Source organism: Columba livia, chromosome 7, assembly GCF_036013475.1.
Source record: "Columba livia isolate bColLiv1 breed racing homer chromosome 7, bColLiv1.pat.W.v2, whole genome shotgun sequence".
NCBI lineage: Eukaryota > Metazoa > Chordata > Aves > Columbiformes > Columbidae > Columba > Columba livia.
Window position 1 is genome coordinate 4,807,473 of NC_088608.1, and position 12,336 is coordinate 4,819,808.

Genomic DNA, 12,336 nt, shown 5'->3' on the forward strand with positions numbered 1-12,336 from the left:
GCCAGTGGATCTGAGAATCCCTATGTGTAAATCCATTAATTTCAATGCTTATTTTTTATTTCTGTGTCCTGCTTTGATCAGGCTCATGACTGATCCCAAATTGTGAAAAGTGATGCGATGTACCGAGTCTATGTGTCTGAGAACAGTAATAAAGATTTGAAGTTTTTTGCACATATCCAAGGCAATCAAATCAGGATTATTTTCAGCAACTTGAAACTGAGTTTTTATTTCTGTGAGGACCATCTATTTCTCTTTCAAGATGAGATTTCTTATAGAATACCTCAAAGCATAACAGTTTTTATAAATATTATTGATGGCAAATTCCTATAAAATTCAAGGACATTTTAGAATTGTCAGCATAAGGCCACTAGTATTATGTCACTCAAACTGAAGTCCTCTTTGACAACATAGCATTTTCCCCCAATATTACTGACAGATGTCTCAAGAGTAAGTCACCTGTTACCGTCAGCAGTCTGTAGCTGCCACTTTTCTTATTTTACATGCTACAACATTACTGCGCAATAATTTAAAATGATTTTGTTCTTCAATGGCTTTGAAATAGATAAAGCCATTAATAACACAAGCCAGACAATTTTTACACCGCAGCAGCACATCACACATCCCACATTTTTCTCTTCTGCAAGGGTTTCACTCACAGTGGGAACAAGGCACCTATTTAATATCATCCAGGGTAAAACTCACCATTTTTTTGTGTTCAATTTACCAAGAAATGCAATGAGGTTCTAAATATTTAAAGAAAAGGCACCCCATGTGGCTCCGTATCTTGCTGAACAGTCTGCCAATTCAAAGGGATGTCAGGAAAAAGCAACATTTAACCAGCTGAGATACGCATTGATTTTATGAAAGATTAAGTTTTGCCAAATTGCAAGAAGAAAAAATTAGGCTGCAGGAATTTGCTTGACATAAAGGAATGAATGGGGGAGGTTCCTTAATCTAAGTCTGTAAGGACTTTATTAATAACTTTACCTGTTTGTTATAAAGGAAAACAATTATATTCCAAAACATTTAAAACATTTAGGGTACCTGCAGGAATTGCCTTTGTTAGAAACTATGTTCATACTTAAGCTTCACTAATAAGATGAAAATTGCTGATTTCAGTTTGAGGAAAATATAAAAGAGTAATTTGGGCAAAGACGTGCTTGCAAGAATGCATAGTTAATGAAAGCATCTGAGAGTAATTATTTGGAGCTTTCCCTGGGCTATAACTATTGACACAACAGCATCTCAACATACCAGACCACATTAAAAAGTTGTAAAAGTAAAAAAAGCAAAAGAGTCAATATTCATCTTGTTTGCTGTCTTCAATGACTTGGGGTTTAGTACATGGGGTGCAAACCAATTCTTTAGATTTTCTACAGCAAACCTGATAATTTTTGTAATTAGTCAATGAAATGTATGCAGTTAAGCCTGTCTGTCTCATCTGAACTAACCTTGACTCTGAACCCAATACTTCTGGGAGAATGACAGGTTTTGTGGGTAAAGATTAGTACTGGTCTAATTCTTAATGTACCAAAATGTTACTTAAAAAGCATTTGATAAAGGTCATTCCCAGCTATAAAAGGATTCAGGGAGAAAAAAAGTCCAGAAGCAAATATACAACATGGATAATTGATTAATTCAGTTCCCCAATAACCTTAAGTTTGCATAGTAGAAGCCTTATCCTGAACTTTGATGCATATAATCTAAGATTATTTTCACGTTACATAAATAAAAAAATAAACACAGACTTTTCATGAATGTTCAAAAGAACTGAAAATATATGCTTTTCTAGTTTACATAATCCTTATTTTTCAGCTGCAAGATTATTCTGCACAGCATTTGATGATCTCCGCAAAGCATATCATCTAAAAACAAATAATATCCTCCATTTCAGTGCTTTTCTTCTAGTGAGTTTGTGTAGGTACCATTAACAAAATCTTGTCTCTTTTTGGAAAGACCTTGATGTAGAACCACTGAATTACCTTTACTGTACTATAATAAACCTCTACAAGAGTATTCAATGAAAGCAATCAGGTCATATTTTCCACTCATTTCTATTTAAATAACAAATATATCCTCATCTTTTGGCTTCATTTCTTCAGGATTTAAGCTAAAATTTCCAACCCTGAGCAGCTTCAAATACCTGATCCTCTTTTCCACTGCATTTATCCCACCGTCTATCTCAGAGATGCCCTTTACAGACTGTACCGTGAATCAGCAGGGCTGAGACAAAAGCCACAAGACATCATGCCACGGGGTTAAAGGGCAGCATCAAAAAACATCTTACATTTCTTGATGTCTTATTTATTTACGTGTAAAATACGGCAAATCACACTCTATCTGATATAAACTGTCTCTCCTTGTGGCTATTCTGAACATATTACACGACCAAGAAGAGACAAATAGACTGTCTGGGCTGGATGAGGGTAGAGTTTGTAGAGTTTTCCTACTCGGTGACAGTTAAATACACATTCATCCTTGTGCAGAGTGCATGCAAACATCAAAATCAAATTGAGTTTGTTCTCTATCAAATAAGACAGAGCATACTGTATTCTTCAAGCAATTAGTATTATCTACTCAAGCACTGATATTTCTGATCTCCTAAACTCTGTTAGCTTGGCCTTTGGAAGATCTTTCTCTGTGATTAGATAGTGGATATAATGTGGTCAAATGAGCGGGTGTATCAGTTCACATACACAGCCGCCGATGTCTGGGGATTGATACTGGGAAAGCCAGATCCCTTCTGGTCTGCATCCCAAAAATCTAGGGAGAAGGCAGTGAGCTGTTAAAGTAACATCAAATTAGAGGGAACAGGCTTTGCTTTACCCACTCTACTAAAATTACTCAGTACAAAAAGACATATGATATTGAATCTCACACATAAAATAAAATATTCCCCCCAGAACCTGCTGAATCATGGATTAATAGAGTTATAGATGGAATTAAACCAAGTCATGGTTCTTTTTTTCCTGTAGTATGGAACTTTCTGGGGAATAAAACACAATAGTTGTTTCAAAAAAGTATCTTCCAAAACTAATATTTCCTTTTAATAAAGCAGACACATTAAGGTACCAAGGGCTTATTCAATCTAAGCAGTTAAATTACTTAATGGAATGTAAAACAGATGTAAGAAGATAAACGGATGGCTATCAGCAGTCCTGAGTCACCACAGGCTTAATCAGGTACTTTCTGGACACCATTCATCAGTCAAACCCAGCTTGCAGGGCTCCACACCTGAACTGTTGATGATAAATTCAATGTCCAGTGCAGAGCTGAGGTTCAGATCTAATGGTCCCATATAGCCTTCAGACCTCAGGCCCTTTGCATTTAAGCACTTTATATGTTGCCCAGTGTAATTCCACCCACTGTAACTGGTTTTGTGCTCCCTGCGCTGGATTCTGGTTTCCACAGATCACCTGTAAGCACATGGGAGCATTTCACTGGACCTCGTGCAGAGCCAGGGCTTGACTGTCGCTTCCACAACCATCAGCCTTTTCCTTTTTCAAGTCTGGCTTAATTTAAAAGCCACTTCTTAGGGTCTCTTGTCTGCCTTTATGATCAGATATTAGCATCTGTTTCTTTTTGTTATTAGAGAGTAATATCTTCCAAAAAACAAACAAAAAAAAAACAACAGCAAAAAACCAAAACTTTTCTAGGTTTCTTTACATGATTAATTATATTTTATTATATTTTTAAACAGATACAGCAGACGCAAGCAATAGTGAGAGTTCAGCTATTCTTGAGTCCTGGAATCAGGAATCATTCAAGCAAGTAAACACAAAACAGCTGCAGTAATTGGCTGAAATTGCCACTTTTAATGACACAAATTATACCAGAGTGATGTTTAATGAAAGCTACAATTCCCAGCTTCTATATGCAAAATTTAAAACATTCTCCTAAATTGCATTGACCTCTCTTGTTTAATACCCTGCTAATCTTTGAAAATTGGAAACAAATGCTTCAATTAAGAGACAATTAATTGACAATTAATTCAACAATAAGCAGATGGCCAGAAAGAGCATCCTGCTATTAAATGAATCAAATGTGAGAGGGAGCATTTGACCTTTCTTATGTAAAGCCTCCCCTGAAAAAAAAGAACACAAAACAACACCTTTCTTAAAAAAAAATAAACTGTGTAGATTTTTTTTGTGTCACACTGTGCAGAGCTATAACTTTGAAAAATGAAAATAAAAAGCTTATTTACATCAGTATTTTGGTCTAGGGGATAGGAAATGTGAATTAGGATATGACTAAAGAGAAATAGCATGCAAAAGTGCAAGAGGATTTACAATAGCTCTTGCACCCTAAGGCCTAATAGAAGAAAATAAAGCCACCATTATCATCAAAACTGCAGATGATCTCATAAAGGGCTCGTCTACACAGGGAGGTCAGCGCAGAACAAGCTCTGTTATGAATTTAAAATGCGGTTGCAAGTTCGCCTTACTTCCTGCACAGCTTTTCCATGGTTACAATGGATGAGGAGCACAAAGAGGCCCGGGGTAGAAGTGCCCGCTCTGATCCCTGTGCATTAACCAGAACTGGAGTAAAGGCACTGAAAGCACAAAGCCAAGGTCAAGCATGTCGCTTCTGCAGGGTGTAGCCAGGGAGGGAAAAGACTTTTCATATTCAAGTTTCAACTCCTCCAATAACATCCCCATGTAGGCTAACATAAGGCTTTATTTTCCTATTATATACACTCATAGAATAGTTCAGGTAGGAAGGGACCTCAAAGCTCATCCAGTTCAACCGCCCAACATCTTCACCAGCTCAGGTTGCTCAAAGCCCTTTCAGCCTGGCCTGGGATGTCTCCAGGGATGTCTCCAGGGATGGTTCATCCACCACCTCTCTGGCCAACCTGGGCCAGCCTCTCGCCACCCTCATTGTAAGCAATTTCTTCCTTGTGTCTAACCTGAATCACCCTCCTTTGAGTTTAAAACCATGACCCCTTGTCCTATCACAACAGGCCCTGCTGAAAAGTCTATCCCCATCTTTCTTGTAGGCCCCTTTTCAGTACTGAAAAGCTGCAATAAGGTCTTAGTACGAATCTAACCATTTTGCAGGAGGTATGAAGAAAAGCCTTGAATTACATGGCAAACCCGTCTCAGCTAAGTCAGATCTCAAAACACCAAATCCAGATTGATTCTCAGTGACACTGGGGATATTTTCAGATAAGTTCAGAAAGTGATTCTTCTTCAGCACTTTGCTTCTTGGAGAAGATAAGTAAAATTCTCATTTTTCTCAGAGAACCGTCATATGTGCAAATATGAGATTACGTTGAATATGTAACACAGTGCATAAGACAAAGACACTCATCTCATGCAAAAAGAATTATGTTTGCAGAACACTAAGAAATTAAATTTGTTAGAAAAAAACATATTTTCCTCAAATAAATTACAAAAGATAAATAAGTGAATAAAAGATGGACTTGACCAAGGTGAGAGTTCCTGGCAAAGAACCTGACCTACTGATAAATCAGTGTTGCTCTTCTCCAAATTTTTATTTAACCTCTATGAAAAATATAATATGATTAATGATTGAGACACATAAATAAAACATTTCAGTCATCCTACACATACCACTGCAGGAGCTCTTAATATGTTTCATTTCTTAGTGTGTTTTATGTAGTCTGGCTGTGATTCATGGGTAATTTATACTGCATAAACCTTGACATTTTGCATGGCAGAAGCAGTAAGCCTGGCTTTCTAGGGCTTTGGCATAGGGAAAGCAATTGGTGCTATCTGGATTATGTTAATATTAATCTGATACTCCTGCCCTTTTTTTCAATGTATGTCTCTTAATCCCACCATGAGAACAACCTAATCCAAAAGGCGTAACAGCAACACCATTAAGCAAATTCATTAAGACTTTCCTCACAATACTCATCTTTCCTATGTCAACATAATACTGATATTTTTTTCCTTTAATATTAATAATACATTCACATGTAAAAAAAATTATCTTGGATATTCTAGAAGTTAAACGACCAAATAGAGGTTGCTGTATAAAATCAGATGTATTCTGTGACTTGTGCTTGGACACTGTGGTGTCTCCTGAAAAGTATCAAAAGTACCTCCTGAACTTGTGAGACTCCAGATAAAACTGTGTGTGCTTTAGGCAAGAAACGTGTAGACAAAAAAATCATTAAGTTGTATTTCTCCAGGTAGTTCCTGAAAAGTACAAGAGATCAATGGAAATGTAAATGCATTTGAACACAATCAGGGCATATATGTTTGTATTTGTCGAAGATCTAGGGACTCCAAGTGTGTAATAACACAAGTACAATTTAGCACAGGTCAAACAGAAGCTTTGCTGACTATGATTGTAGTGAGAGAATATTCCAACAGCATCTCTCCCTCTGTGGCCCTAGTGTCTCCCAAGTGATTGCAGAGACCCAGCCAAGATATTGTTTCAGGAAAAAGAAAGAGGTGAGTAAAAGCAATCATTTCAATGTAAAAGAAAAAAAAGCCAGACTCCTTAAGTAGCTTGCTAACTGCCACAATTCTGACAAGGAACCAGACAGTCAAAAATGATACCAAGAAATGACTCTTGGTGGAGCCCACAGGAGTGGGAATCAAGAAGTTAAGTTGGAAACAATTACAGTTTGTAGTTGAAAGGAATGTTCTTTTAGCTATGATAAAACTCCTTAACCACACCTCTCCTGTCTTGAATATTATTGATTTTTAACCACCACAGATCTTTGATTCTAGTTCAGTTTCCTCCTGTTCAAGCTTAGGACTTGAGACTGTGAAACAACAACGACAAATTGTAAGAAAAAAAAATTATAGTGTTCAGAGCCATAGAGGAATATTTTTTTATAATTCTGTCTCACAGACTTTTTTTTTAACACATGAATAGTGAAGATTTTGTTAACACAGTCATTACCTCAGTTGTTTTCTTTTTAAGAAAGAAAGATCTTGTTACTGAGTACTGAATTATCTTGACTTTTGCCAAACCTAGCCACTAGCATTTAGTCAAAATTTGCATTAGTGAGCTCTACAAACTGGTTTAAAACTGCTTTAAAATTGTAGCATGGTTTCAGTTTCATTCCTCAATTCAACTTTTAAGTTGCCCAGCAGTTTTCCACCTGTGTTTCACTTGAAATATTTCCATCAGTTCCCAGTCAGAATGCTGCAAAGTGCTGAGTCTGCACCCTCATTAGCAAATGACGAATGGGGGGAGAGGGTGGAGAAAAGGCAAAACAAACCCTACAGAATATGATTCAGTAAAATCCATACATAAGAATGCACTGAGTTTGTTCTTCACAGCTCATTAGAATTATTAAATACATAAATTTTTTCTCCAATACGAGACATATCAAGGGGAAAACACTTATTGGAAATGAGTAAATTTTGATTTCTTGATTTCTTGATATAATTTACTATTAAACTTAAAATAAGGAAAAGAGTATATTTTTCCTCCTTACATTTTCAGTTTTATATTTTCAAATGACTTGTCAAAATTTATGTTGTAACATGGGAATTTAAAAAGCCCAACTCACCCTCTCCCCTAAAAATCCCAAATAAATAGCTCAGTTTAATAAGTTTAATAATAGTTTAATAAGAAGTAAGTTTTCTTGGCTCTTTTTAATTTTCATCTCAATGAGAAATGTGAAAAAATTATAGGTCAGCAAGAAAGAACCACCACTCGTTCATGCTGTATAACATGAATTTTAGGTAAACACTTAAAAGAAAATAAGTCCCATTTTCTGAAGTTCATGAAAATAACTTTTCTTCTGAGAGCTATTATTTTGTCTAATATTGCTAGGATAAAGATGTTCTTTAATTTCTTGAAAACCACACGTCAATAGTTTCATTTCTGTAGTAATCAAGACAATGAGAAAAAGAGGTGTTTTTATTAGTTCCACACTGGAATTTTTAAATGTCTGGTAAAGCAACTGCCATAACCATTATGATATTAGTATAACATAGTATTAGAATAATCCAGAGATATTCCAAATGACCATAAGAAATCTGAACAAAAAAGTCACGTCTATATTTTAGCAGAGTGCACAAGAGCATCTGTGTAATTCTGCTCCTTAGCCTTTGGTTCCAGCTCAATCTGCTTATCTAATACACCAAAATTGAGGGTTTAACTAATACAATACACCATCACTCTATAACAACCATTACCATGAGCAAAAAGCGTGCCTCAACACTACTCTGATATCAAATAATTAGACTCATTAGACACTTAAACTGGGAAATTCAAGTATGTTTGATTTCCTTTGTCAGTGAAGGTATTTGAAATAATAAAATACAGAGATAAAGGGTTGTGTTTAATATTCCATCATTAGCAGTATCTGAAGGTGACTTATTTCACTACAGCTATTTCAAGAATTCACATAAAACTGATAAAATCCAAGGGTTAGATATAGGACCAGAGATCAAAAGGGACCCACACTCGGTGGTGGGCTGTGCTCAGTTTTGCAAGTTTAAAAAACAATAAAATAAACAAATTAATAATTTTCTAGTCTTTTGCCCTCATTTTCTTTTCCTTTCCCTACTGGAACATAGGCTTAACGGGTTTTTGTAGCCCTTCATCAAGTCTTGGCAGCTTATCGCGAGCTCCAAGGCAGGATGCGGGTTAGAGGGGTATTAGCTCTGTGTAGTCTTCACTTGAGACCAAAAAAAACATCCAGTCAGCTAAGAAAAGATGTGGTAGACCTGGCAGTTTATTATAAATGCTGTGTGCTCATAAATGGTCCCAACAAGCAGGTACACTCCTGCAGCGCTCTGATCCTCAGTCAGACATTTCAGGATAATGCTCCCTTTAGATCCAACCCTGTCCTGTGCTAATCTCCTGTCAGACAAATTCTCCTTGCTCCTTTCCATTTTGCATCCTCTTTCATTTTAGAAATCCTTAATTAGACGCCAAGGCAGGTTACAAAGACGTGACATCACTGCTGAGTCAGCACTTCAGCTAACAATTGACAAAGTTTTCGACTATTTATTTTTAAGTCCCAAACCCAAGAAGCATTTGGCTCTGCAGCTCACTATCTGGGCCCTTGAAATGCAAATAAGTAAGGCCAATAGACTGAAACTCCATCTGAATTACTCAGAAATGTCAGAACAAGAAAGGCTTTGCAAGTGCAATGCCCTATTTAACAAACCTTTTTAAAAAGATCATGGGGCAAATCGCGGTGTTTGTCAGCTGAAAGCCTTTAAAGAGAGGTCTAATCACAGTTACCAGACCTTTCTGAGCGGGATTTTGAGCATACAGATATAAAACTGTCTTTAACCAAAGTACACGGTTTACATCCAGTTCAAAGACCTTCTTACTGGTTTCATATACCGTGTGGTGGTGCAAAGGGTGATGAACCCAACAAGCTAAGGGTGAAGTGCTCAAAAAGAGCTTTATTCAGCCCTAATTTCTGCAACTCACATTATGCTTCAGCAGTAGCCCAGTTAAGTCCCACTTCTACGAGGACAAGTGAATAAATGCCGAAGAATTCCCTTGACTGGATGCTTCTCTGACAGACCGCTTCCTCCCATGCAATAATTAGTAGGAGTTAATTCAACATAAGAATTTGTTGCTATAAGATTTTTTTGAAACATGGGCTTTCAAAGCCCACACCATCCAGAATTATCCTACATGGTCATTAACTGTATGATTCACCAGATTTAAATGTTATACAAAAATATCAATGTGGACACTCATTCCCAGACATGTGCCATCTGATCTCTTCCTCTTCCAGAGTGTTTAAGCAGTAGAATACACTTATTTGCCATGCGGTTGCCTTGTTCCCTTGCAGATATGAGGCCACCTGCCCTTCTCCTGGCTACTCCTGCTCATTCTCTCTCTCCAGCTCCCATATTCCTGAGCCTTCATGCAAGTTTGTCAGCTACAATGGTCTACAAATAAAACACATCACAGGACAGACACATTTCCTCAAGTGAACAGAAGAAAGGGGCAGAAAAGATGCACTGGTAACTGCATATAATTTACTCTTCTTTTACAAGGCAAATAGTCCAGATTGTGCTATGAAAGCTTTTCAGTACAGACATTGAGATTAAGCTCAAGGCGAATGCCTTGTAATACAACTGTAAAAGTCTGTATTTTAACTCACCAAATACTCCTGGAGAGTCAGGGTATGAAACCTTCAGGACTTGGAAGCTGCTTGCCAGAGCTCTGCATGACAGAGATGTCCCCCACCTAGAGAACACTATTCAGACAAAGAGCAGTTTGCTTTTCTAACAGGGCCCTTCTATATTTCCATGTGGATTCACTCAGGAATTCTCTGTAAGAACCACCTGAAGGAGAACAGATGCAACACAAGCCCTGCAGTAATTTCCTGCAGAGCCGAGTTGGTGTTGCCCACCAGGTTCTTCTACCTTACATGCCACAAATCAATAAAAGCTGATGGGTACCACCTAATTTCCTACCTGATTATACCCACTTGGGATCTCTAAACACAAGAATTTTCCTACTGACACAGCCAGGAACCCTTTTTCAGATGATGAGACCAACTCCCTGCTTTATGCTGAGGTGAAGTCTTAGGTCAGTATTTTGTTGCTACAATACACAGATGAGCTCAGCAAAGGTCTTTAAGAAAACAGACCTTCCTGGACCTAATTTCAACCACCAGTGAGCAGTTTTGTGTCATCATTCTTTCTCACCAGTCAACACCTGTGATCTCAGCCATTTTGCATCACCCAGTAAGTTACTTCAGATCAGTGCTGTCAAGAATATAAATAACTTTTTTATTTCACCCCATTGGGGTTCCTCCTTCTCCAGCAGATTCGGAGACTGAGCATCCCACTGGAACAGCAGACAAGAAATTCTTCCCCTTGAGTCCACGCACCTGTGCACCGTCTCACTTGCATTATGGTTGCTGCACTACTGCATTTTCTGTGTTATCTGACCATTTATAAACATAGCTGAGAAATTAATGCATGTATGCTGTATGGCTGCCTGTTTACGCCCAGCTTCTCTTTGGCATCTCCCATACATTTGAAGGAAAAAAAAACACAAAACAAATTATAGGAATAATGAAAGACTATACAGTGAGATACCTGCCCAGAATAGAGTGATTAATTCAAATTAGCATAGGGACTTCAGTGGGCCACAGGGACACAATGATTAATGTGAAAAATACTTCATGCTAGAATAACGAAGTAGACTTACTCAGTTCCATATATTACAGCAATTAGAGATAAAAAAATAGACTGTGCAATGTTTCCACTGAGGTTAAGCTAAAGATACATCTATATCAGTCCTTAATGTGCATGTCTTTAGCCCAGAACCTTACCCTCTGGGCTTCCCAGCTCTTCCCAGTGGGGTCCCTGTCCTGCTGAACCCTCCAGTGCCTCATTCCTGCAGACACCAGCCAGCCTTCCCTCCCTCCAGCAGTTGCACTTGGCTCTGTCTCACCTTTGTAAAGGAATATAAAACAGCAGAGAAAAATGCAGACAAACAGGAGCTGCCACATATGTGTTCTGGAAGAGCTTATTCCCTTGTGGGAAGTGCTAGCATGCACTAAAGAACTTTTGTATCTGTGCAAGCATATCACCTTGGGATGGTGCCAGCAGTGCCAAAGGACAATTTCACATGCCTGGTTAATCTGACTATGAAAACTTTGGGCAGGGCAAAATTAGATTTTATAAACATTGTTAATTGCTTACAGAGCATGCCTGTGAATAACACTGAAATGGGAAGAAGAGTGTCCTATTCCCATTGCTTGAACTGATGAACAACTGAAATAGTAGTCTGCATGTGTGAATTTTCAGTTTTACCCTTCATGTGATGCATGAGAGTACCATGACCTGAGGTCTGGGGCTCCTTTATATCTGTAAAATGAATAAATACTCCATAAAAACTTCTGCTTTTGAAAGACTCTGATTTGAAGTGCCATGTGCAATCTGTTTTTTTTTTTCCATCCATTTTTAATCAATGGGGAAATGTTCTGACTAAAACCTATAAATTTATATTAGTAACAATCAATCAGTAAATAAAAGCATTCAAATGCAATGTTGTCCCCTATGGTGAAAGACAATACTTTTTATTTGCCTTAATGTCGTGAAGTCACTGAAGTGATAAATAAATGATAACAGCCACACTGAGGCCACCAATGATGTTATATACCAAAAGAAAAAATGCGCTACATTTGCCAGGAACAAAGACAAAAACAACACCTTGCATAATACGGTTTGCAAAGTAAAATTTAACTATGCTCTGAAGCAATTAGCAAATGCATGAAACATGTAAATGGAGAAAAAGGGACATCTCAGGCTGTCAGCTACGGATGGGGAGTGTGGACCTGTTTGACAGTGACAAGGCAGCATCAGAAAGTGTGGCAGCGTTCGGCTGGCATGATTTCCTAACACCAGAGCTCTTTCA

General features: G+C 37.7%; 1 protein-coding gene across 2 annotated transcripts in view; it reads right to left on the reverse strand.

Annotated features, from left to right (window-relative positions):
* The window catches only part of KYNU (kynureninase), an 86,417-nt gene extending 74,959 nt beyond the window's left edge, over positions 1-11,458 (reverse strand). Inside the window, exon 1 of one of the 2 annotated variants that reach the window (XM_065070303.1) lies at positions 11,371-11,458. The gene's annotated coding sequence lies outside the window, so the exon portion shown is untranslated. The remainder of the gene's footprint in view (positions 1-11,370) is intronic. The other variant, XM_065070307.1, reaches the window with a different exon arrangement.
* Between the last annotated feature and the right edge of the window lie 878 nt (positions 11,459-12,336).